The sequence below is a fragment of the Eumetopias jubatus genome, unplaced genomic scaffold (assembly GCF_037043125.1).
Source record: "Eumetopias jubatus isolate StellerSeaLion01/CBP00866 unplaced genomic scaffold, mEumJub1_p1.0 scaffold_1, whole genome shotgun sequence".
In the NCBI taxonomy this organism is placed as follows: domain Eukaryota; kingdom Metazoa; phylum Chordata; class Mammalia; order Carnivora; family Otariidae; genus Eumetopias; species Eumetopias jubatus.
The window spans coordinates 164401610-164424837 of record NW_028274807.1 but is presented as its reverse complement, the minus strand read 5'-3'; the positions used below and the strand labels follow the sequence as shown (position 1 = coordinate 164424837).

Genomic DNA, 23228 nt, shown 5'->3' with positions numbered 1-23228 from the left:
TAAGAAGTAAGGAAAGGTACTGGGTTTGAAATCCAACTTTATGGGGCACCTGGGTGGCTCAGTCGTTGTGCATCTGCCTTCGGCTTGGGTCATGATCCCAGCCCCGCATCAGGCTCCCTGCTTGGCGGGAAGCCTGCTTCTCCCTCTCCCACTCCCCCTGCTTGTGCTCCCTCTCTTGCTGTCTCTCTATCAAATAAATAAATAAAATCTTTGGGAAAAAAAAAAGAAATCCAACTTTATTACTTATAGGCTTATCTAAACTTGGGCAACTTTTTTTTTTAATTTTTTATTGTTATGTTAATCACCATATATTACATCATTAGTTTTTGATGTAGCGTTCCATGATTCATTGTTTGTGCATAACACCCAGTGCTAGGCAACTTACTTTTAAACTACCTGGGTCTCAGGTTCCTCAGCTATAAAACAAAAACAGTAATAATCCAAACAGAACCAAATCACAGTGAAGAATAAGATAATGTATGTAAAGTACCTAGCTTAGCGTCTAGTACATAGCACTCTGAAAGTGAGCAAAAACTGTGCACCTCTTCTATTACAAATTTTTCAGGTGGGAAGCTGAACTTACTCAGTTTGGGGGGGTGGTATATTATGCTCACTAGCAAGCTTAAAAACTAGAGCATCATTTAGCGGCAGGTATGGAGGTTAACTTGAGACCTCTGAGAGTTTTAACTTCTGTTAACCCCTGAGAGTTTTAGTGAATTCAAGAACTCCCAGAAAATGAATACAGAATCTTGTGCATGTGTGCATTTACATCTTTCGGGGAGCATCCTTAGCTTTTTTTTTTTTTTAAGATTTTATTTATTTTTGAGAGAGAGTGTGTGTACAAGCAGAGGAAGAAGCAGGCAGAGGGAGAGGGAGAAGCAGGTTCCCTGCTGAGCAGGGAGCCCGGTGTGGGGCTCGATCCGAGGACGCTGGGATCATGACCCGAGCCGAAGGCAGACGCTTAACCATCTGAGCCACCCAGGAGCCCCGAGCATCCTTAGCTTCTATAGACAAAATACTGAAAGCACTGCATGATCCATAAGGAATCGAGTATCACTAGGAGAAGGATCAGCAGCAATTAGAAACCCTTTGACCAGCTCTTCCCTTTGCTCATTTCTATGACTTGCTGTTTTATATGCCAGTAACAGTTTTTAACAGCTCAAGTATATTTACCCATTATACTTTTATGGAGATTAACAAATGAGGTGGGGGATATATTACATATTATTTAGCTGTAGTAAAACTATACACTCTACTGCAAGGTAGAAATATTATAATAACGAGATACAAATGAGACAGAGCAGCACATTCTACAACAAAGAAAACTGAAACAATGGTGGGGAGAAGCTTATTTCAAGAAAAAAAGACACTTAACTATTACTCCTCTAAACTGTAAGTTCCCTGAAAGCAGGAACCAATCTTCAGCTCCTTCACCTAGCATGGGGTCTGGCAGAGTAGGTGCTCAAACATAAACTGAATAAATGAATAGATGAGCAGGTCAACCAATACTTGCTGACAAATTTAATTCACCTGGCAGCATACACTTTTACCTTATTTTCCTAAGTACAGGCTCCCAGATATTTGAAGTGAATTATAGGTGGTTTAGGGGTAAGCTGGGTGCTATTACTTAAAAGTTTGAGTTGCAAGTAACAGAAAACCCAACTCAAACTGCATGAATAAAAATAATTTACTGGGTCATTTAACTAACAAGACCAAAGGTAGAATGGCTTTAGGAAAGCCTGGTCCAGAGATACCACTAAAGATCTAGTTTCTTCTGCTTTCTTCTCTCTGCCTTCCTTGGTGTTTGTTTTGTTCTAAGGCTAGCACTCCCTCATGCCAAGCCATAAGTATCAGTGACTACAAGCAGATTCTGAGAGCTACAGGCATTCTCATCTAAGTCTAGGAGGTAAATTGCATTTCTCAAGGAAGCTCTCTGGAATGAGGAACTCCCTAACATGACTTCACATCTCATTGACCTTCAGAGAGTCACTGTGAGCAAATCATTACGTCCAAATGGCTGGGCTTTACTGATTGTTTTAAGCTAATCAAACTCTCCCCTAAACCTAAAGATGAGGTCAATGTCATTAAAACTAAACGGCTGTGGGGCACCAGAGTGTCTCAGTAAGTTAAAGCGTCCATCCAACTCCTGGTTTCAGCTCAGGTCACCTCGTGGGTCATGAGATGAGTCCCTCATCTGGCTCAGAAGGGAGTCTGCTTGAGATTCTCTCCCTTTGCTGCTTTTTCTCACTTGTGAGTGAGCAAGTGCACACGCTCTCTCAAATGAATAAATCTTAAAAAAAAAAAACTGAATGGCTATGTAATAGGGAATAAGGGTTGACAGATCCTCAGAGAAAAATATGGGATACCGTTACATGAAGGGGGGTGTGTGAAAGAAACAAACAAGTGGTCTACTTCAGTAGTTTACAGGTGGCAATTACCGAAATCAAGGGATTAAAGGAGGGAATTCATAGAAATATCCTTAAACTGGCCTACTGGGCATATTCTTAAATGGTACAACCAAGGGGTGCCTGGGTGGCTCAGTTGATTGAGCATCTGCCTCCGGCTCAGGTCATGATCCTAGGGTCCTGGGATGGAGGGATCAGGCTCCCTGCTCAGCAGGGTGTCTGTTTTTTGTTTTTTTTTAAGATTTTATTTATTTTTTGACAGAGAGAGACACAGCGAGAGAGGGAACACAAGCAGGGGGAGTGGGAGAGGGAGAAGCAGGTTTCCCGGTGAGCAGGGAGCCCAATGCGGGGCTCGATCCCAGGAGCCGAAGGCAGATGCTTAACAACTGAACCACCCAGGCGCCCCAGGGTGTCTGCTTCTCCCTCTGCCCCTCCTCCCACTCATGCCTGCACTCTCTTGCTCTCTCTCTGAAATAAATAAAATTTTAAAAATAAAAACAGTGTCTAGCATACAGCAGCAGGTCCTTAAGACATTTCCTGAATAACAAATGCTGGCAACTGGGTCCAGTGAGTGCTGAGTTCTATCAAATCATCAGTGCAGTCATTTATGAATCACACTATACTATACTAAGGGGCTATACTCTTAAGACTAGAACACTGACAATTGTGGAATTCTACAACTGTAAGAATATGCACAATACAACCGATGACTGGCAGTCAGCTAAAGTCATATGAGCTCATCATACAGACTCCAAAGAGACAAAAACCAGCTGTTAACACCCAACTGAAGTCATTATGGAATTCTATAATGCTGGACTTATTTCCAAAGTTTGATTTACCAGTGTTGTTTGGCATTTCTCTTCACAGTTGTTTTATTTTAAAAATAAAACCAAGCACCATTCTTGTTCACCTGCTCTGGCACATGGAATTAAACATTTCTACCTACACATATATCCAATTTGTTCACCTGCTCTGGCACACGGAATTAAACATTTCCACCTACACACATATCCAATTTGTTCACCTGCTCTGGCACACGGAATTAAACATTTCCACATACACACATATCCAATTTGTCCTAAATACACACCACTGAAATTAAAAAGTGGTTTTAAACCATAGTGCCCCTACTAAAGAAATGCAGAACTGTGTTTTTAAACATGCAGAAGATCACATAGAATGCAAAAGAATGTCTAGAAAAAGAAGGACTTCAGATGTGGGAGTGGGAAGAGTTCAGCTTAAAGAAAATACAATAATCCCCAAATATACTGGGTACATGTCCCAAAAAAACGAATGCTTTCTTAAGCATAACCATACAATGCTAGTTATAGTTTAGATTCTTGATGTTAATTTAACACGTTCTTCATATACATATGCTGTCAACCACAAAACCAACCATTCAGTAAAATTAAGGAGAAAAAATAAACAATTCCCAGAACATGCAAAAGCTAAAATTTGGGGAAGCTGATACATTTTCACATCATGCTTGCAAATGACTCTATAATCGGATAGCAGTCACTACTTTCCCTGTATTTGCTACGGTTCAAATAGCACAGGCCATTAACAGGAGTCCTAAGAATAATTCTTCTTCATTTTAGTAAAAGGATAAAACCAATTTTTCTGTGAATAAAAACAAGGGACTGTTGGGGCACCTGGGTGGCTCAGTCGTTAAGCGTCTGCCTTCGGCTCAGGTCATGATCCCAGGGTCTTGGGATCGAGCCCCACATCGGGCTCCCTGCTCTGCGGGAAGCCTGCTTCGCTTCTCCCTCTCCCACTCCTCCTGCTTGTGTTCCCTCTCTCACTGTGTCTCTCTCTGTCAAATAAATAAAATCAATCTTTAAAAAAAAAAAAAAAGGGACTGTTGAATGTCAACAGTTTAATCGGCTGGAAGCTAATCAGCTGATTTCTATAGCTCATCATATATTTCTCAAACTCCTTCTTGAATAATTAAAAAATACAGGAATGTTAAGAAAAACAACTTTTACAGTAAATTCATATTTTTTTTTAAATCAGGAATACGGGGCACCTGGGTGGCTCAGCTAGTTATAAGTATCTGCCTTCGGCTAAGGTCATGATCCCAGAGTCTCAGGATGGAGCCCCACATCAGGCTCCCTGCTCGGCAGAGCCTGCTTCTCCCCCTGCCCCTCACACCGCTCATGTTCTCTTGCGTGCTCTCTCAAATAAATAAATAAATAAAATCTTAAAAAAAAAAAAATAAAACCAGGAATACATTCCTGAGGGTTTCCATGAACACACACACCTGTATAGCCAATGAGTTTTCCACTATATGCTAAGTAGAAACGTCTGAAGACCGTTGCGTGATTTTCATCTCCTTACGCTTTCCAGAAATAAGATTAACTTTTTAAACATCTACACGTTGGTAAGGCAAGGTATAAGTTCTCTCCATAATATTGTACTTTTGACCTCAGGAAAGAAATCAAATGGCTATTAACAGTATAGTACCTACCACTCACCCCCCGTCCTTCTTCAGCTCTGTTGACGAAGGCAAAAAGCTGTACTATATTTCCAGAGAGTCTGCAGAGTTCTGAGAACTGATCCCACAATCCTCATGCCCCAATCTCCACAAAGCACCACGTAGCTGAGAAACCGGTTACAGCAGGTAACACTCTGGGTATGTAAACACGTTAAGGATCAAAATAAGAGAGTAGTAAATATAGGGGCCATACATGTTTGTGAAAAATTTTTAAGAAATCAAATTATTTCCTAGTACAATTCCTAATAAACTGTTTAGAAGTGATCTTAGAAAAAAACCTTGTATAATTTATTCTGATGCTCATAATCCAGGAGAACACCAAGTTGTGATAAAGGCATTTTAATTTTAAACTCAACACATTCATTTCAGCCTTCTCACCCTGTGGCCCAGCTCCAGCAATAATTTCAGCAAATTGCTGCATTCAGAGGTATTTCCAAAAATCAATAAATCATGCCAGATTAATAAAACATAAGTTAGAAAACAAAATAAACTTTTCAAAAGCCCTCTTGTTTTTGCATTTTGAGTTTAGCAGATGGTAAAAAAATGTTTTGAAAACAAGATTATGTTTAAGGCGCAAGATTATTAGGGAGCAACACATACAAAGTACTTTTAAGTAGCCTCAGGACAAGTGAAATCTGAAAAGACTACAATTATGAAAATGTAACTACCAGTACCTAGGGTATAATTTTAAGTGATTTGAGTCCTTTGCTTCAAGGTCCATCTCCCACCTTAAAGCCTAATCTGAGGCATAAATGTTTGTCTGGAAATGCTACTCTACCAACTTCTGGAGATAGAGAACACTTCTCATTGATTATCTTATCACAGCTCCTCTCCTGAAAGTTGGGGTTAGATTCCTCTGACCCATGGTGAGAAAAAATTTTAACAATCCTGATTAACCAGGAAGCTTTTCAGGAGCATACAAGAATCAAAAAGTCAGAGCACCTGGATGGCTCAGTCAGTTAAGCATCTGCCCCTTCAGATCAGGTCAGGATCACGAGGGCTCTCTGCTCATTGCGGAGTCCGGTTCTCCCTCTTCCTCTGTGCACATCTCCCCACCCCCCAGCTCATGCTCACTCGCTCTCTCGCTCTCATCTCAAATAAATAAATAAAATTTTAGGGCGCCTGGGTGGCTCAGTCGTTAAGCGTCTGCCTTCGGCTCAGGTCATGATCCCAGGGTCCTGGGATCGAGCTTCATATCGGGCTCCCTGCTCCGTGGGAAGCCTGCTTCTCCCTCTCCCACTCCCCCTGCTTGTGTTCCCTCTCTTGTGTCTCTCTCTGTCAAATAAATAAATAAAATTTAAAAAAAGAATCAAAAAGTCCTAAAACTTCTGCCTAAAAGAGTCAAGAAGCAGTTGGACAAATTCGGGGTTAAAGCTGACTTTGTTTTACCCTCTCCCTACCTCAGCCAAGCCAATGTGCCAAATAAATCTTACTATTGCCTTTCTGAGGAGAACACACTCACACACCCCAAACAATGTAAATACTTCATCCACATTTTAAATTTTCTTCTATAATAAGACATTCTGAAAAATCTCATTTTTTAGTTCTTCAAATACTTACATTTCACTTAAAAATATTAAAGTGGTAGAGCAAACATACCTAAAGCAGCCAGCATGTTGATGTAAAATGAGGTTTTAAGAACTTCCTAAGCAATCTACCTTAAAGCTACTTTCTGAGAACGTAGCAATGCATTCTGTAAGGTTGAGACTGATTTCAAAAAGTCTACTTCAAGAGAACTTACAATTTGACAAGCTTCACAGGTTATTCAGCTCTCCTCTCCATTACCTCAAAGGATTGTTAGACAGGCTAAAGCAGGTACTATTCCTATCTCTTTTTTAGATGAAAATGAAATTCAAAAGGCTTAGCCACAATTTAAAAGCAAAACAAAAAAATTTTCAAATCCTCAGACTGTAAATCCCAGCTCTATTACAACACACTGATTTAAAAAATAAAAAATACTTAGAGGTCCCTGGGTGGCTCAGTGGGTTAAGCATCTGCCTTCGGCTCAGGTGATGATCTCTAGGTCCTGGGATCGAGCCCCGTATCAGGCTCCCTGCTTAGCGGGAGGCCTGCTTCTCCCTCTCCCACTGCCCCTGCTTGTGTTCCCTCTTTCGCTGTCTCTCTCTGTCAAATAAATAATCTTTAAAAAAAAGAGAGAGAGAGAGAGAGAAAATAAGCCATGTACAATTTACAGTGACTTGATGCGTAAGAAAAATATAAAATATCCCAGCTCACTGCTCTTTAAGTAAAATACAGGTAAAAGTAGTTCTTTTAACACTATATGATATACAGTTATATTTGAAGTATATGTCAGTTTATATTTTAACCAGTAAACTAATTCAAGTATTCTAACACTTAAATATCTTTCTGATAGATCAGAAAATTAGAAAATAGACTGGGAATATAAAGCAGGAGAAATGGTAATAATGAAATAAACAAAGTAGTTCACAATTTTTAAAGCCACTAATAGCCATTCTGATCATAACACAATTCCAAAGATGTGTCTCTACTCAGCTTTAATTACTTAATTGTACAATGAAGCTTTATACTAAAAGCCAATAAATCATTTTAGGTATCTTCCCACTATGCTCACTTTTCAGAGAATTATCTATTACATAAAATTCCAAGCATCTTTTCAAATTTTTTTCGATATATTTTATTTATGTTTTTGACAGAGAAAGAGAGCGAGCACGCGTGCATGCAGGCACATGAGGGGGAGAGGCAGGCTCCCCTTGGAGCAGGGAGCCCGATGCAGGGCTCGATCCCAAGACCCTGGGATCATGGCCTGAGCTGAAGGCAGCTACTTAACCGACTGAACCACCCAGGCGCCCCAGGAATCTTTTTTAAAGACTTTATGTATTTACTTATTTATTGAGAGAGAGATGCGCAGGGGGAGGGGAAAAGGAAGGAGAGAGAGCATCTCAAGCGGACACCACGCCCACCGCAGAGGCCAACCTGGGGCTCAATCTCACTACCCTGAGATTATGACCTGAGCCGAAATCCAGAGTCGGACGCTTAACTGAGTCACCCATTCCAAGCATTTTAAACACTTTCATAAAAATTGGCAAAATTAGCACAGAAAACTTTCCAAAAAGAGAAGTCCCTCCATTAAGTGATAAATGTTTAAGATAAAGAATCAGGTGAATACCTCCAATCATTCTAAGCTTTAGATTAAAGGCTTCAGTGTAAACTCACAATCCTCACCCTGTGCTTGCATAAGCTGGGTATGCTTTACACGTAAGTGACAGGATGTTTGCTAGACGTTTATGAAACACTGGTTAGTGGAGAAAGAAAACATTTTAGAAAGAATTTTTCTAAAAGTGTTATTTTGAACTAAATCCCTACATCAAATATTGAAGAAAAGTGTTCACATATAAAGTATTAGCAAAATGATTATCATCTTACAGGAAAAAATAATAGAAATGTGTTACATTTAGGTCAACAAAAGTTAAGGGAAAAAAACCTCTTTTCAAAGGGGCTATCTCTGAGGGTTCTATGAAAAATAAGTACTTGGAGAGGAAAATTAGTTTAGGACCCAGATCATGCCTTCAATAACTTCAGAATTTAGTTTAAAACATAATACAGGATTAGGAGGGGTCAATAATATAAGGCTTGTAAGAAGGAAATAAAACTACCATGGATCATAAAGAGAATTATGAAGTGGAAGGCATTCCCAGAATTCTAACAAAAACACTAAGTCTGCATCATACATAGGGGCTAAGTTCTAGGGTGAAGATAGGGTGTAGGATGGAGTCGAAATTACCCTAGAAAATCCCTTTAATCTCTCCCTAAATAGATGGGCTGTATTTAGAGTATTTACTCTATGTCTCTCTTTCTTCCTCTTTAAAATGAAGATCATAATTTACCTGTATCATCAGGCTGTTGGGAAGATTAAATGAATTAAGGTCAGCTCTTAAAAGAACATGGCAGGCAGTAGTCAACAAGGTAAGCTATTATCTATAGGTCTTTTTTCGTTGTTTTTAATATATCTTTAGACAAAAAAGAATCATACTCAACTGTGCCGCAAACTATAAGGCTTGTGAGAACTGAGAATAACAAAATAGATCACTTTTTTCAAATGCAATAAAAATCTCTTAAGAATGTATACTCAGAATGAATAATGGTGGCTGAAATTGCCTGCACTATTAAAAAACTTTTTATTTTTTGGCAGAGTGAAAATGCAATTAAATACTTATATTTTAAAGTGCTTATAATGCAACTTCACTATTCATTTCTCCTTTAAGCTCATTCTTTTCTTCAGTCAAGCCTTGGCCCACCTGAGAGATCGGGTGATCAATGTTTCATGATTTCCCCAAGCTTCCTTTAGGAAGTGTTTTGTTCTTTTATCATTATTATCATTCAGTTGGTCACACAACACTGGAAAAAATCACCCTCACCCAGAGAAAGTTTCTGCTGACGGACATGCTCAAATACTTAAAAAAATCAAATGTCATTTCATCCAAGCTAGGAAATATGTCTAGTTTGGAAAAGGCTTAGGTTACAGTTTTCCAACCAGTCCAAAAGGGCACCCTGATGCACTGCAAGGTGGTATGTGTGTCAATATTTTGAGTTTCCTCACTCCTCTTTCTCAATTTCTGACCACAAACTGGCAACCTCATCAGATGACTGGGCAGCATAAAGGCACATGAGGAAATGTGACACTTTACCCTTCTAAAAGTTAGCAAGCCAAGGCTGCCCAAGTTTAGAAAAGATTCTTTTTTAAAAATACAAGTTAAAAATCAGCTAGTTCAAAACAATATATTAAAGCAATCAGCTCTACAGTAAAAGACCTCTAGGAACAATTTCATATTTAACTCTTGCCACAAATTAGTTTTTCATTATTTTTAATTTAAAGTCACTTTATCTTGAACTCTTTCAGCCCAGGTTTTACTTTTCATCTCCAAACCTGTCAGTTTCTTTATTTAGGCAGTAACTGCTAATTTTAAAATGAACAGACCCATTTACAAAGTATACCATTAACAAAAGTACCAAAATATACAATGCACAAATAAAATCTGGTTTAGGGATGAACATTCTCATGGCCAGGTAATAATGAGGTAGTAAGATGGCTGCACAAAGGTGAAGGAAGGGAAACAAAAACCACCCAGATATCTCAGCCTGCTAATACCTGGAAACACTGACTTAACCTTTTATCACTAAATTATTTATTTACTTACAATTTTTTTAAATATAAGCTCTATGCCCAATGTGGGGCTTGAATTCACAAACCTGAGATCAAGAGCTGCATGCTCTACCAACTGAGCCAGCCAGGCAACCCCGTACCGCTAATTTCTATTCCACATAAAAAGCATGAATTTTAGTGGCAAACCTTGCATAATCAACAAGTAACTTAAAAAATAGCATTTTGCCTTCCTCAAGAATAAAGACATGAAATATAAAATAAATAAATCCACTATTCTGCACATTGGCACAGGCAGACACTGGAATTTATCCTTAAGATAGGAGGTAGTCCTTCATGTTTACAACTTGGCAGAACTATTTCAAGAAGTAACCATCTGATTCAGTCAAATCTCCTATCATTCCTTCCAGAGTCAATGGCTCTCATATAGAAAAGATATCCTTAGTCTTTAGTGGTATCCCCAAAGGCACCCACCTTGCTTGCTTTAAGAACTTTGTAGAATTACAAGAAGGCACCTGCAAAAATCTATAGCATCTTTTTTTTTCAGAAAATATTTTAAATCAACTTTTCAAGAATTTTCTTAAAACAAGGACATGTGCACAAGTTTTCCCTGTAATTAGACCATTAACTCATTAAAGCCCTAAATTATACCCAGATACTTTGCCACAGGATTAAAAAAAACATGAAAACGTAACCTATATAATTATATACCAAAGTATGAATGCCTTAAGGAAAAGAACTATATTTCTTAAATCTTGTTATACTCCATCATCCAGTATAGTACACCTTACATAAAATTAGGTGCTCAAGTACCTGAATAAAATATTAATGGAGAAAAGACAGAATTACAATATTTATCTTAACCTTTTTTCATTGATACTAAATCACTATCTACCACATAAAAATATTAATATATAATCTAAGGAACCAGATGCTTTTGTATATACTGCAACCAGGCATAGAACTGAGAGGAAAAAAAGAATAAGGAGCACTATTCATTCAACAATTTCTAAGAATCTACTTTTAACTGCTAGCTGCTTTGAAGAATATAAAATTCAGACATTGCCCCTTGCCTTCCAGAAGCTTTTAAAGTAGAAGAAAACCATTTACCAAAACTGACTATGTGCTAGGCATTGTGCTAAGAACTTTCAGGATAACAAGCAGTCCTATAAAATGTGGCAGTCTTTTTTTTGGGGGGGGAGGGGTGGTGACTTTTTTAAAGATTTATTTATTTGAAAGAGAGAGAGGGAATCTGAAGCTGACTCCTCACTGAACTCGATCTCACAACCCTGAGATCACGACCTAAGCCGAAACCAAGTCTGAAATTGGGAGTGTGGAAAGGTTACTTCTAGCTTGAGTGGAGAAAGAGGTGGACTGTTAAGGATGACTTCACCATAGTACTTGAACTAGAAGGGGTAGCATGTCAATAGATAGATGCAGAGTTAAGTAAAAGCCAAAGTGTATCCAGGGAGTAGAGAAGAGGAAAAGTTTGGAAACAAGTCTGACGAAGAACAGTACCGTCTTTTACTTTTTACACAACTTTGTTTTCCTTTTATTTTAAACCTTCATATTTAATAACTTTACAAACACACCCATTATAAATAGCAACCCCTCTCCATCCTCAGTACCCTCTAAAATTGTTACTCTGCTTTATTTTTTCTATAGCACCTAAATGTTTTTTAAAATCCCTTCTTTGCTTTACCCTTCCCTTTCTTCCCCCATCTAAACCGACCAAGTAACCTATGTTAACAACCTCCTATTACTTTTTTGGTATTTTCTCCATGCTTATAATCCCATACAGATGTCATATGCACATGCATACATAGGTTTTTTGTAATAATTTATATTTTCCAATCTATTAGTTTTTTAAAAGATACACTAATTACAGGGGCACCTCAGTGGCTCAGCCCGCTAAAGCAACCAACTCTTGATTTTGGCTCAGGTCATGATTTCAGGGTCCTAGGACTGAGACCCGTGTGGGGCTCCACACTCAGCAAGGGGTCTGCTTCAAGATTCTCTCTCTCCCTCTGTCCCACCCCACCCCATCCCCCGCACCATGCACAAGTGCTCTAAAAAAATCCTAAAAAAAAAAAAAAACCACTAATTACAGAATACATGTTAATGGGGGGGTCTAAATAATACAAAAGATAATAACCTATAGATGGCCCTTGCCAACATTTGTGGATATATGTATCTAACCTTTTCTATGCATAAATATACACTTGTAGGGGCGCCTGGGTGGCTCAGTCAGTTAAGCGTCTGCCTTCAGCTCAGGTCATGATCCCAGGGGTCTGGGATCGAGCCCCACATCGGGCTCCCAGCTCAGCAGAGAGCCTGCTTCTCCCTCTCCCTCTGCCTGCCTCTCTGCCTACTTGTACTCTCTCTGTCAAATAAATAATAAAATCTTTAAAAATATATATATACACTTGTAAATATTTTTCTTTATAAAGATGAGATCTTTGTGTATTAATTTTTGCACTCTACTTTTCTCACTTAATAGATCCTATCTCACAGGATTAACTGAAATCATCTTTCTCTAGTTGACAGAATACACTTTAGAGTAAAAGGATATAGGGCATAAAGAAACTACACCAACTACATGTACTAGCTTCTCAAAAAAGTTTATTCTTTTCAAAAAAGAGGAGTCATTAGTTGTGTGATACCTCTTTGAAGAGCATTATGTACAAATATATTTGTGAAAAAAATCCATCAGATGCAAATATAGCGAACTTCTAAGTTTGTTTCCTCATTAGATTTAATTAGCAGTAAGAAAAAAGCCTAGCACCACTTCACATCCATTAGGATAGTTATCATTAAAAAGGGGAAAATAACAAGCGTTGACAAGGATGTAAAGAAATTGGAACCCTCATGTATTGCTGGTGGAAATGTAAAAAATGGTGCAGTTTCTGTGGAAAACAGTTTGGCAGTTCCTCAAAAAGTTAAAACCAAATTACCAAATGATCCAGCAATTCCACTCCTAGGCACACACTCAAAAGAATTGAAAGCAGAGACTCAAACAGATACTTGTAAACGAATATTCATAGCAGCATTATTCACAACAGCCAAAAGGTGGAAACAACCCAAGAATCCATCAACAGATGAATGGATAAACAAAATACCTTACACACACCCACACCCACAGGAATATTATTCATCCATAAAAAGGAATGAAATTTTGATAACATGGTACAATATGGATGGGCCTTGGAAAAACATTAAGTAAAATAAACCAGATGCAATATCACAAATTCTGTATGATTTTCCCTTATATGAGGTACTTGGAATGAGTGAATTCATAGAAAGTAGAATTTACCAAAGATAAATAGGAAGGAACGGCGAGTTTTGTTTAATGGGTACGGGTTCTGTTTGGAATGATAGAAATGTTCTGGAAATAGGTATTGGTGATGGTTGCACAATGCTGTAAATGTACTTAATGCCACTTAACAGTACACTCAAATATGTTAAAATGGTAAATTTTATGTATAGCTTACCTGTCCCCCTCCAAAAAAGCCTAAGGGGCCCATTTCACACTGTCAGCTAAATATGAGTCATGAAGGTCATGCATGATCTCTACTCTCACAATTCACAATCACATTCTAATTCCAGTCCAGACTAACATGAAGGAAGGTAGAATATCACGTACCCCCTCACATCCTCTCTGGTTAAAACTCTCTTCCATGTATAAAGACTATGAACACAAAAGGAAATAGCCAGCATGACAAGAGTGCTTTGGGGCCAGTGAATCAGGGAGCTACTAAAGCAGGCAAATGTCCTCATGGAGCTGGCAATGAGAACCCAGAGCAATCTACAAATAATGCCCCATAGAGGGAGAGGATAAGCAAGATGACTCCTTCCACAGATATCCTAAGTTACAAAGTTCTGAGTTTGAGTTTAGTAAGTATATCCTCTTAATAGCAAACATCGGTGTGTTTGTGATGGACAGTAGTAGGAAGGAACTAAGTCCACAGGTGATTAATCTCTGAATCTCCACTCATTCAGTTAATGTTCATTACATAATCAAGACAAAGTTTTAAGAACTGGAGATTTATAAACAAGAGTAAGATATGCCCCACCTTTAAGGAAGTTAAGTCTAGCCAGAGTTGTAGGATATCTATACAAAAAATTCAGTTCAATTAACACTACTTAGCAGTTTACACTCAACAAATTGGCTGCAATCAGGTATCAGCCATTATGCTAAACTCTGGGTAGTCAAAGATGATTAAGGTACAATCTTCTAAGCAAAGAAGTAAACAAATACTTTCATATATGTCACCATACATACATATAAAATCTATAGTGCATAGTACAAAAAAAGAAATAATTTAAGTTTAAATAGAGGGTCTTATAAAACCTAGTATTAAGTGTTGGAATGTAGACTCAACACCTTCACTGAAGCACACAAACATGGTCCCTCAGCCTCTCAAAGGGAAAGCTTTTTACAAATATCAATAAATAAGGAACTGCATATAGAGTAGGAAGCATTAATTTCAGTTTATGATCTAATGGGATAGTAAACTCAGAAATGATTACATGATAAAGGCCATAAGAAAAATAAATGCAAAGTTTAAAGGTGGGGCTCAAGGAAGGAAACAAAATAATGAGTGAGAACAGGAAAAAAAGATCAGGAAATGATATTTAGAAGATGGTGTTCAAAATGGCTCTTAAAAGAGGAAGATAAAAGTGAGGAAATTGTGTCAATCTCTCCTCATTAGATAAGGTAGTTGAAGGCAGGAACTTGCCTCATTCACCCTGCACTAAGCACACTAGCCCGCACCTACATAAGTGCTTAAAAAAAAAAAAAAAAAAAGCCTTTGCATTCCACCAAAGATAGTATGAGGAATCTACATTAAGCAAGAGGTATGTTTAGTCTGGGGCGCCTGGGTGGTTCAGTTGTTAAGAGTCTGCCTTCGGCTCAGGTCATGATCCCAGGGTCCTGGGATGGAGCCCCGCATCAGGGTCTCCCCTCAGCGGGAAGCCTGCTTCTCCCTCTCCCACTCCCCCTGCTTGCGTTCCCTCTCTTGCTGTGTCTCTCTCTGTCAAATAAATAAATAAAATCTTTAAAAAAAAAAAAAGTATGTTTAGTGTGATAAGCAATGGAGACTCTTGGAAGTTTTGCGAACAGAAGGCCAGCACATCTACATTTGAATATTCTTGTTAACATTACAAAATAGGATACATAAAGAGCGCCTGGGTGGCTCAGTCGGTTCAGCGTCTGCCTTCAGCTCAGGTCGTGATACCCTGGGATCCAGGCCCATGCTGGGCTCTCTGCTCAGCAGGGAGCCTACTTCTCCCTCTCCCTCTAGCTCCCCCTGCTTGTGCGCTCACACATTCTCTGTCAAATAAAATCTTAAAAAAGATACATAAAACCCCATTATTTCCCTCCCTGAAAGAAAGCTGGGTAGCTGGGAAACAAAGGGGGAGGTAGAATTACCCTGCACAACTTTTACTTACTCTTCCTAAATTTCTGTATCCTTTGAATTTTGTGCCATGCGAAACTATTATCTACTCAAAAAAATTAATAAAATTTAATTTTTAAGAAGCCGCACAGTTAAGAGTGAATCTGACAGCAGTGTGGAGAAAGCACAACCATGGGAAGAAATAAGAAAAAAGTTCACTTCAGAGGTTCTAACAATAGTCAAGGCAAATAGTAAGAAAAGTCTGACGATCTGGAGAAAAAAGAAAACAGCTGAAAGAAGCTCAAAAATATAGTTGTCAATGGAATCTAACAGCTACTGAATGTTTGGGGTAACATAAAGATCCACACCATGAATACAATTTTCTTAAATGCATTTTTCTATTATAAAAGCAACACATTCAGAGAATACAGAAAGTATAAAGAACATTATCCTTATTTCTACTGTTTAACCACTGTTAACATCTACATGTATTTTCTTCCTATGTGTAGGTTTTGAGATTTTTTTTTAACATCTTGAGAGTAATTCACATACCATACAACTCACCCACTGGAAGTGTGTAATTCAATTTTATTATATTCAGAGTTGCGAATCCATCTCCACAATTTGAGAACATTTTTATCACTCCCAAAAAAAACCCCTATCACAGTCCCTACCCATTCCCCACTCCCTCCAGCCCCTGGCAACCACTAACCTACATTCTCTGTGAACTAGCTTATTCTGGACATTTCATACAAATGGAATCATACAATACGTGGTCTTTTATGACTGGCTTCTTTCATTTAATATAATGTTTGCAAGGTTTATGTATGTTGGAGAATTTAACAGTACACCATTTCTTTATTACTGAACAATATTCCACTGTATTTTTTATACAACTGTAATCATTCCAGATACATAATTTTGTGTTCAGCATTTTCCATGTCATCAGTGCTTCATATAATCTGTATTTAATGACAAGTACAGTGCCCCATCAAGTAGCTGTACCATCATTTACTTAATCATTTCACTATTGTTGGACATTTGAACTCTTTCCAGTCTTTTCTATTATAAACAAATTCTCTTAAATGCAAATGATAGCTCCTTTCTGAATGATCTTCTGGATCCAGAGAAATGCTTCTCATAGAAACTCTGAGCTTCCGGGGCGCCTAGGTGGCTCAGTCCTTAAGAGTCTGCCTTCAACCCAGGTCATGATGATCCCAGGGTCCTGGGATTGAGCCTCGCATCGGGCTCCCTGCTCAGCGGGAAAGCCTGCTTCTCCCTCTCCCACTCCCCCTGCTTGTGTTCCCTCTCTCGCTGTGTCTTTCTCTGTCAAATAAATAAATAAAATCTTTTATTAAAAAAAAAGAGGGCGCCTGGGTGGCTCAGTTGGTTGGGCGACTGCCTTCGGCTCAGGTCATGATCCTGGAGAAACCGGATCGAGTCCCACATCGGGCTCCTTGCTCAGCGGGGAGTCTGCTTCTCCCTCTGACCCTCTTCCCTCTCGTGCTCTCTCTCTCATTCTCTCTCAAATTAATAAATAAAATCTTTAAAAAAATTTAAAAAAAAAAAAAGAAAGAAAGAAACTCTGAGCTTCCTAATGAGATTTGCCACAGAGAACAAAAGTCGTATTCTTCCAGGGAAAATTCAGGATTTCATCTATCCCAAACCCAGGTAATGTACAGATGTTAAAAGCTATCCGTGGTTGAAAAGGATCCCTCAGAAATACCTAGATTAAGACCTGGCTGGCTCAGTCGGTAGAGCATGCGACTCTTGATCTTGGGGTTGTAAATTCAAGCCCCACGTTGGGTGTAGAGATTACTTTAAAAAAAAAAAAAAAGGAATGAAAACTCAATTTTAAAGACATATTAACACAGTTAAACAATAACTAGCCTGACTCTTCCATCAGAAATGTACATGGATGGAAAAAAGTAAACACTGTCCAAATGTGATGCCTAGTATTAAGTAGCTTCAAAGAAATCAGACCACTTTTGTTTTCCATAGCAGGATTGTAGAAAATAGAAGATCTTGATTCCAACAGTAAAAATGTGCTTATGCTTGTTACTATATGACAATAAATGGAATCCAACAGGTAGAAAGAGGAGGAAGAGGACACCAGTAAAATCCACAAGGTCCTCACCAGCATTTAAACATACTGGGACCCCTAAAACAATGACTGTCATTGCCTGCTGCTTTCCATTCATTAACCAAAAATACCAACAATCTCAAAAATCACAAAGATTTTAAAATTTGAAACTAGCTTTAGGATTGTTAATCCCCACCCCTTAAACTCCCTTAGAATCTGGTCTAAAAATAAAACTATGTATCAAGTGTTCCTCAAGAAAAACTATGTACACTGATTGGAATGTGAAGCAATTAACACACTTTGTGAGTGATTTGCCAAAGAGACTTGAGATAGCCTGGGCCAAAACCAATAACAAAGAAACAACACCCACTTGACATTTTCCTTGGTTAAAAACTGAGATTTTAGGAGCAATTTTAGGAGAAAGGCTAAAAGCTCTGAAGTTAACCACGAAAATCATTGAGAGCTACACAAGTATTCTGGGTGAAATGGAGGAACAAAATGATTCAGCCACCGTAAAATGAAAGATGAAAACTTTAATACAAAATTAAGGAATTTTTACTCCATTTTTTTAAAAAAAATTTTTAAAGAATTTATTTATTTGACACAGAGAGACAGTGAGAGAGGGAATACAAGAGGGGGAGTGGGAGGGGGAGAAGCAGGCTTCCCGCTGAGAAGGGAGCCCGATGGGGGGTTCGATCCCAGGACCTGGGACCTGAGCCTAAGGCAGACGCTTAATGACTGAGCCACCCAGGCACCCCAAATTTTTACTCCATTTTTAAGGCAATAAAATACCCAACCATTACTATCATGAAGATGATAGGTAAGGTAGTTTAGCCCTATACCAGAAATACTAACTAAATTGTAACACAAACATCTAGTGTTACATTTAGCACCTAGTCAATTTAGCAAACAGGAATTCTTAACCATCCATACACACACACACACACACACAATATGACAACTTCTAACTCTATACAACCTCATCGTAAATAAACCCAGTGTTCCTTGGTTTTCCAATTAACTTAGTCAAGGTGAGCAATTTTCCAACTACAGTTTTAAGAAATGACTTCCATGACCTGAACAATTTGAAAAACAAAAAACCTTTGCAAGCTTGATTCTGTGGTTTCATAAACCCCCTACTGTCACACAGTCCACTGCCTTTCAAAAGCAATATTTAAAATTCTCTTCTGCAAGTCAACATTAAGGCATGCTGTTTGGCTAACAAGCTCCTCCCAAGACCAGGATTATTATGTATGGCCTATTATGTTCCTAACATGCAAACAAAAGCATTCCCTCATATAACATTTTTCTATTTTTAAGCAGGTTACTAAAAAAGTTTTATGTGAAATTAAAATGTAGAATCATACATCTACTACTAACAAACTACTTGAAATAGAAATTTAAAGTTATTATTGTATTTTCCATTTAATAAGTAACCTAGTACTTCTGGAAAACTCAAATTTAACTTCCAAGAAGTTGTTGTTTAATCTTCAGAGCAAACCACCTACTTTGGATTTCACAAATGGCATGTTTTAAACTAAACACAACTAGTTTCAGAGCAGTTGTAATACAATACTTGATGTTTAATCATTCTCCATTTCATCTTTTAGCTCCTTTTCATCACAAATGACCAGCTTAATGTTTCCCTGTTTTCTTCTGCTAACCCAAATCCCTTAAAATATGTTCTAATGTATTTCACTCAAGCCTTCTACTTTGAAGGCTTACACTTTTCAAATACTGACAAAAGTTTTAACAAGGCTAAGCAACCCCGCTTCAATTTTTAATCACAAACACCACATACCTAAAAGATAAGCTTTTCCATCAGAAACACTAACAGGTCTATTTTCCCAAGTATCCAGTGTTCAACTGGGTCAAATGTTTCTGTTGCATTTTAAACAGCTTAGCCCTTGAAGTGATAAGGGTGAAAACAAGCCAAAAGTATCTTAATGTTCTTCAGTGGCTATAACCATCACAACCCAAGAAAAACTCAGGAACTGCTAGCTGAAGTCTGTTAAGACCATAATAATCACTTTAGCATAAGCATTAATCACGACAATACAGCAATTTGGGGTAAATTATGTTTATAGAGCTAAAGACTTTTTAACAAAATTGTAAACCACAGAATCAATGCAAAGAAAGTTCACTATATACAACACACTTAATAAATTAAAATACTTTCAGCTGTTTCATATAATCTCCCAATTTCTACATGACCCGGCAGCGTGGTTTTTATTGCCAACAACCATTTAAAATGCAGTATTAGCAGCGTGCACTACATGCATAAAGTCAACATTCTGGTGAGCAAGTAAAACCCTAGAAAAATCTTTTACAACAACACCTAGGAATATGAAGTTCAGTTCATTCACCACTGTGTAAGTGCAAAACATCTGACGTAAAGCACTTATCAAAAATGTTCTTAAATGGGTTTAACACAGTAAATTTTTTCAATTACTATCAGCTTCAACATCATCAAGGGGGAAATTAGTTATCAGCAAGAAAAGATTAGAATATTCATTTAAAATAATCCAAATTAAATCAACTAGTTCACTCTCTCTACAATAAAGATCCTTCACAACTTTTTAGACCCTCATCTCTCACCATTTCCTTCCTGCACCCAAATGCATCCCAACTCCTGCATGTCCCAATGCCTTTGTACCAGCGGTTCCTTCAGCTTATAATGCTCTCCCCTCCTCCTCACCTGGTAAGCACTTACTCATCGGTCCAAAACTGGCCGCCAAAGTTCCCTCCAGTGTTCAAGCTTCCTCAACTCCCCCAGGCAAAACTAGCTGTTCCAAATTCCCACAACACTTTGGTAAGTCCATCCTTATCGTAGCGCATTGTCTTCACGCCTTGGTGGAAAGAAAGAAGAGCAGGTTCCCTCCGCTTAGCCCACAGAGGACGAAGTAGGCAGAAATACTCCATGAACGTGAGCCGAATTCGTCCCTACTTAGATTAAACGACCCTCTAGAACCTGGTCACATCTCAAGGAGACATAGGGGATCCAACATTCTTCCCACCAGAGAAATGAATACCAGAGGGCACACCCAGAGCCCAGAAAAGAGAACAATGAATGAACACAGCCTCCTCTCCTCTCATGATGTCCAAACTCCTCTTTCTGGGCATCGACTAGCTCTGCAGAACCTCTGCAGCTGCAGAACCGAAGCGTCCTGGCGGCTCTCACTTTACACAAAAGACAGCCTTGGATCTTCATTCTAAAGCATCCCAGGGCCAAACCTCAGTATGCGCATTCCAAACCTTTCATTAGTAACCCACAGAGTCCCGAAACCCAAGGCGAGGCCCCTATGCCTTTGTGGTGGGGCACTGACCCACTTCCTCCTCTCGTCCCCGATTCTTCTCGTCCTCCCTGTAAGGGTGTCTCTTGAGTGACGGACTCTGAGATAAAATGCAAGACCGGGACCCCCTCCGCGACCAGAAAGAAATTAGTCCACCTGAATGACAACATAGATACGGGGCAATTCTGGGCAGATTTTCCCATTGCCAAAATATAAGGAATGTGCACCGAGTACAGGGGTGGCGCTAGCACATTTCCCCGAAACACAAGGAAATTTGAGTGAGAATGTGGAAACTCGGCTGGCCGGCCATGACACCGGGCCCCAGGGCTCCCGCCCGCCCAGGGCCACCCGAGGTGACAGCGGCCTGGCCCGGGCCCTCACCCGGCAGCCGCGGGGTCGCTCCATCAACGCCGCCCAGGCCCGGACGCCGGGGAACTCTGCCCCTTCAGCCCCGCCGCCCAGATCCCCCGACAGCCAGGGCCGGCCCTGCCGCCTACCTGAAGGAGTCGAGCCGCCTCCGTGTCCCGTCGTCCGGCGGCGGCGTCTAGTCCGCTCCTCCTCCCCGCGGCGGGTGAGGGAGCGGGAGGCGGTCACATTCGGCGCGTCCCTAGCCCAGGGGACGGAGCCCCGGGCAGTCCCCGCATCGTCGCACTCGCGCTCCGCGCCTCGGGGCACACGCCCCAAAGCCGGGCCAGCTGGCCCTCTTCCGGGCCCAAGGAGAGCGGCAGGAAAGCCTTCCCGTCTTACGCTCGTCCTCGTCTTACTCCCGCCATCTAAGATGGCGGCCCCAACGCCCGCGACGAAGAGACTCTCGGGCGGCCCCGGCAAACGAGCCCTCCACTCGGTGCTCCTCCTCCCGACCTGCGGCGCCACCGGCTCTCTGCTTCTGCGCGAACCCTCCTGGCAGCGGACTTCAAACTTCGTTCGGGCATCTATCACTCTAGCCTGAACTCAGGCCTCGCCCCCGGGGGGAGGGCGTGGCTTCGTGATGTCGACGGTCGCCATTTCGGAGCCGTGGAGACTATGGGACCGGTGTTGGCCGGCGCCCGGCAGAGAGGGTCGGCCGTCAACAACGGCCAGGGTTCGCGGCGAGGGGAACGCAAGCCTGCCAGCATCACAAGGCCCGAAGATAACCAGACTTAGCGGAGGACACACAGTATACTGTGCATAGCTTTGGCGCGTCCTAGCCTTAGGCATGTCAGAATTCGAACCGCCACTCAGCCATTTACGGGTTGTGTAGGAAAGTCCCTAAAATTTTCCTTTTTTTTTTTAAGTTTAAGTAAGTAATCTCCACACCATACGTGGGACTCGAACGCACGACTCTAAGATCAAGAGTCATGCTCTTCTGACTGAGCCAGCCACGCACCCCGACCATAAAAGTTTTCTGAGCCTCACTTTCCTCATCTGTAAATTAGGGAACTTTCCCCCCATCAGATTGGCAAAAAGTTGACAAGACATAATATCCAGTCTGGTCCAAAGTATATGAAAACCTGTTCTGTACCCAAATTCAGCGCTGGCCGGAATGCTTATGGGGAGGGCAATTTGGCGTTGTCTACTGACATTTTTTATGTGTACGCCCTTCGTGCCAGCAATTCCCCTTTCAGACACTAATTTTAGAGAAATGTGTACCCATACCCATAGCACAAACAGGCATGTGCTAAGATATTTATTGCCATATTGTTTGCATTAGAGATACACTGGGAAAGATGTGTTAAACTTTAAATAAGCGGTGCTACATCCACGGCATGGGATATTATGTCTTAAAAAGATCCCGGTTATGGGCTCGGGTCATGATCCCCGTGTGGGCTGCCTGCTCAGCGGGGAGTCTGCCTCTCCCCCAGCTTGTGCTCTCTCTCTCAAATAAAACCTTTAAAAAGATGGATGAGGAGGATCTAGGTACTGATTTTTTTTTTTAAATCCAAGACATTACATTTTTTTATAAGAACATTTTGTATGGTATGATGCTATTCAAGCACAGGCACACAAAACCACCCAATACAATGCGCAACATTCATTTAAATTTTTATGAGAGCCTGTTGTGTATCACACATTGTTCTGGTTATTGGGAAATCTACAATCAAAAGCCCTGCCTTCTAGTGATGAGAGACCAAAAGAAAGTATAAATAATAAATTCAGATAGTAATATGTGCAGTATATAGAAAAATGAAGATGAAGCGAGATGAGATAAGGGCAACTATGTGAGGGCAACTATGTGAGGACCAACATGAAAATAAATGCAGAGGAAAGACTGGAAGGCATGAATATAGAACTACGTCCAGGAGGGGTGCCTGGGTGGCTCACTTGGTTAAGCTTCTGCCTTCGGCTCAGGTCATGATCCTGGAGTCCCGGGATTGAGCCCCACATCGGGCTCCCTGCTCAGCAGGGAGTCTGCTTCTCCCTCTGACCCTCTTCCCTCT

At 40.1% G+C, this 23228-nt stretch overlaps 1 protein-coding gene across 3 annotated transcripts in view; it reads right to left on the bottom strand.

The window, feature by feature from the left end:
• The window catches only part of RAF1 (Raf-1 proto-oncogene, serine/threonine kinase), a 78137-nt gene extending 56452 nt beyond the window's left edge, over window positions 1-21685 (bottom strand). Inside the window, exon 1 of one of the 3 annotated variants that reach the window (XM_028101672.1) lies at window positions 21309-21685. The gene's annotated coding sequence lies outside the window, so the exon portion shown is untranslated. Of the gene's footprint in view, window positions 1-4872; window positions 5034-21308 lie in introns of those variants that run through there. The other 2 variants (XM_028101669.1, XM_088027229.1) reach the window with 2 other exon arrangements.
• Between the last annotated feature and the right edge of the window lie 1543 nt (window positions 21686-23228).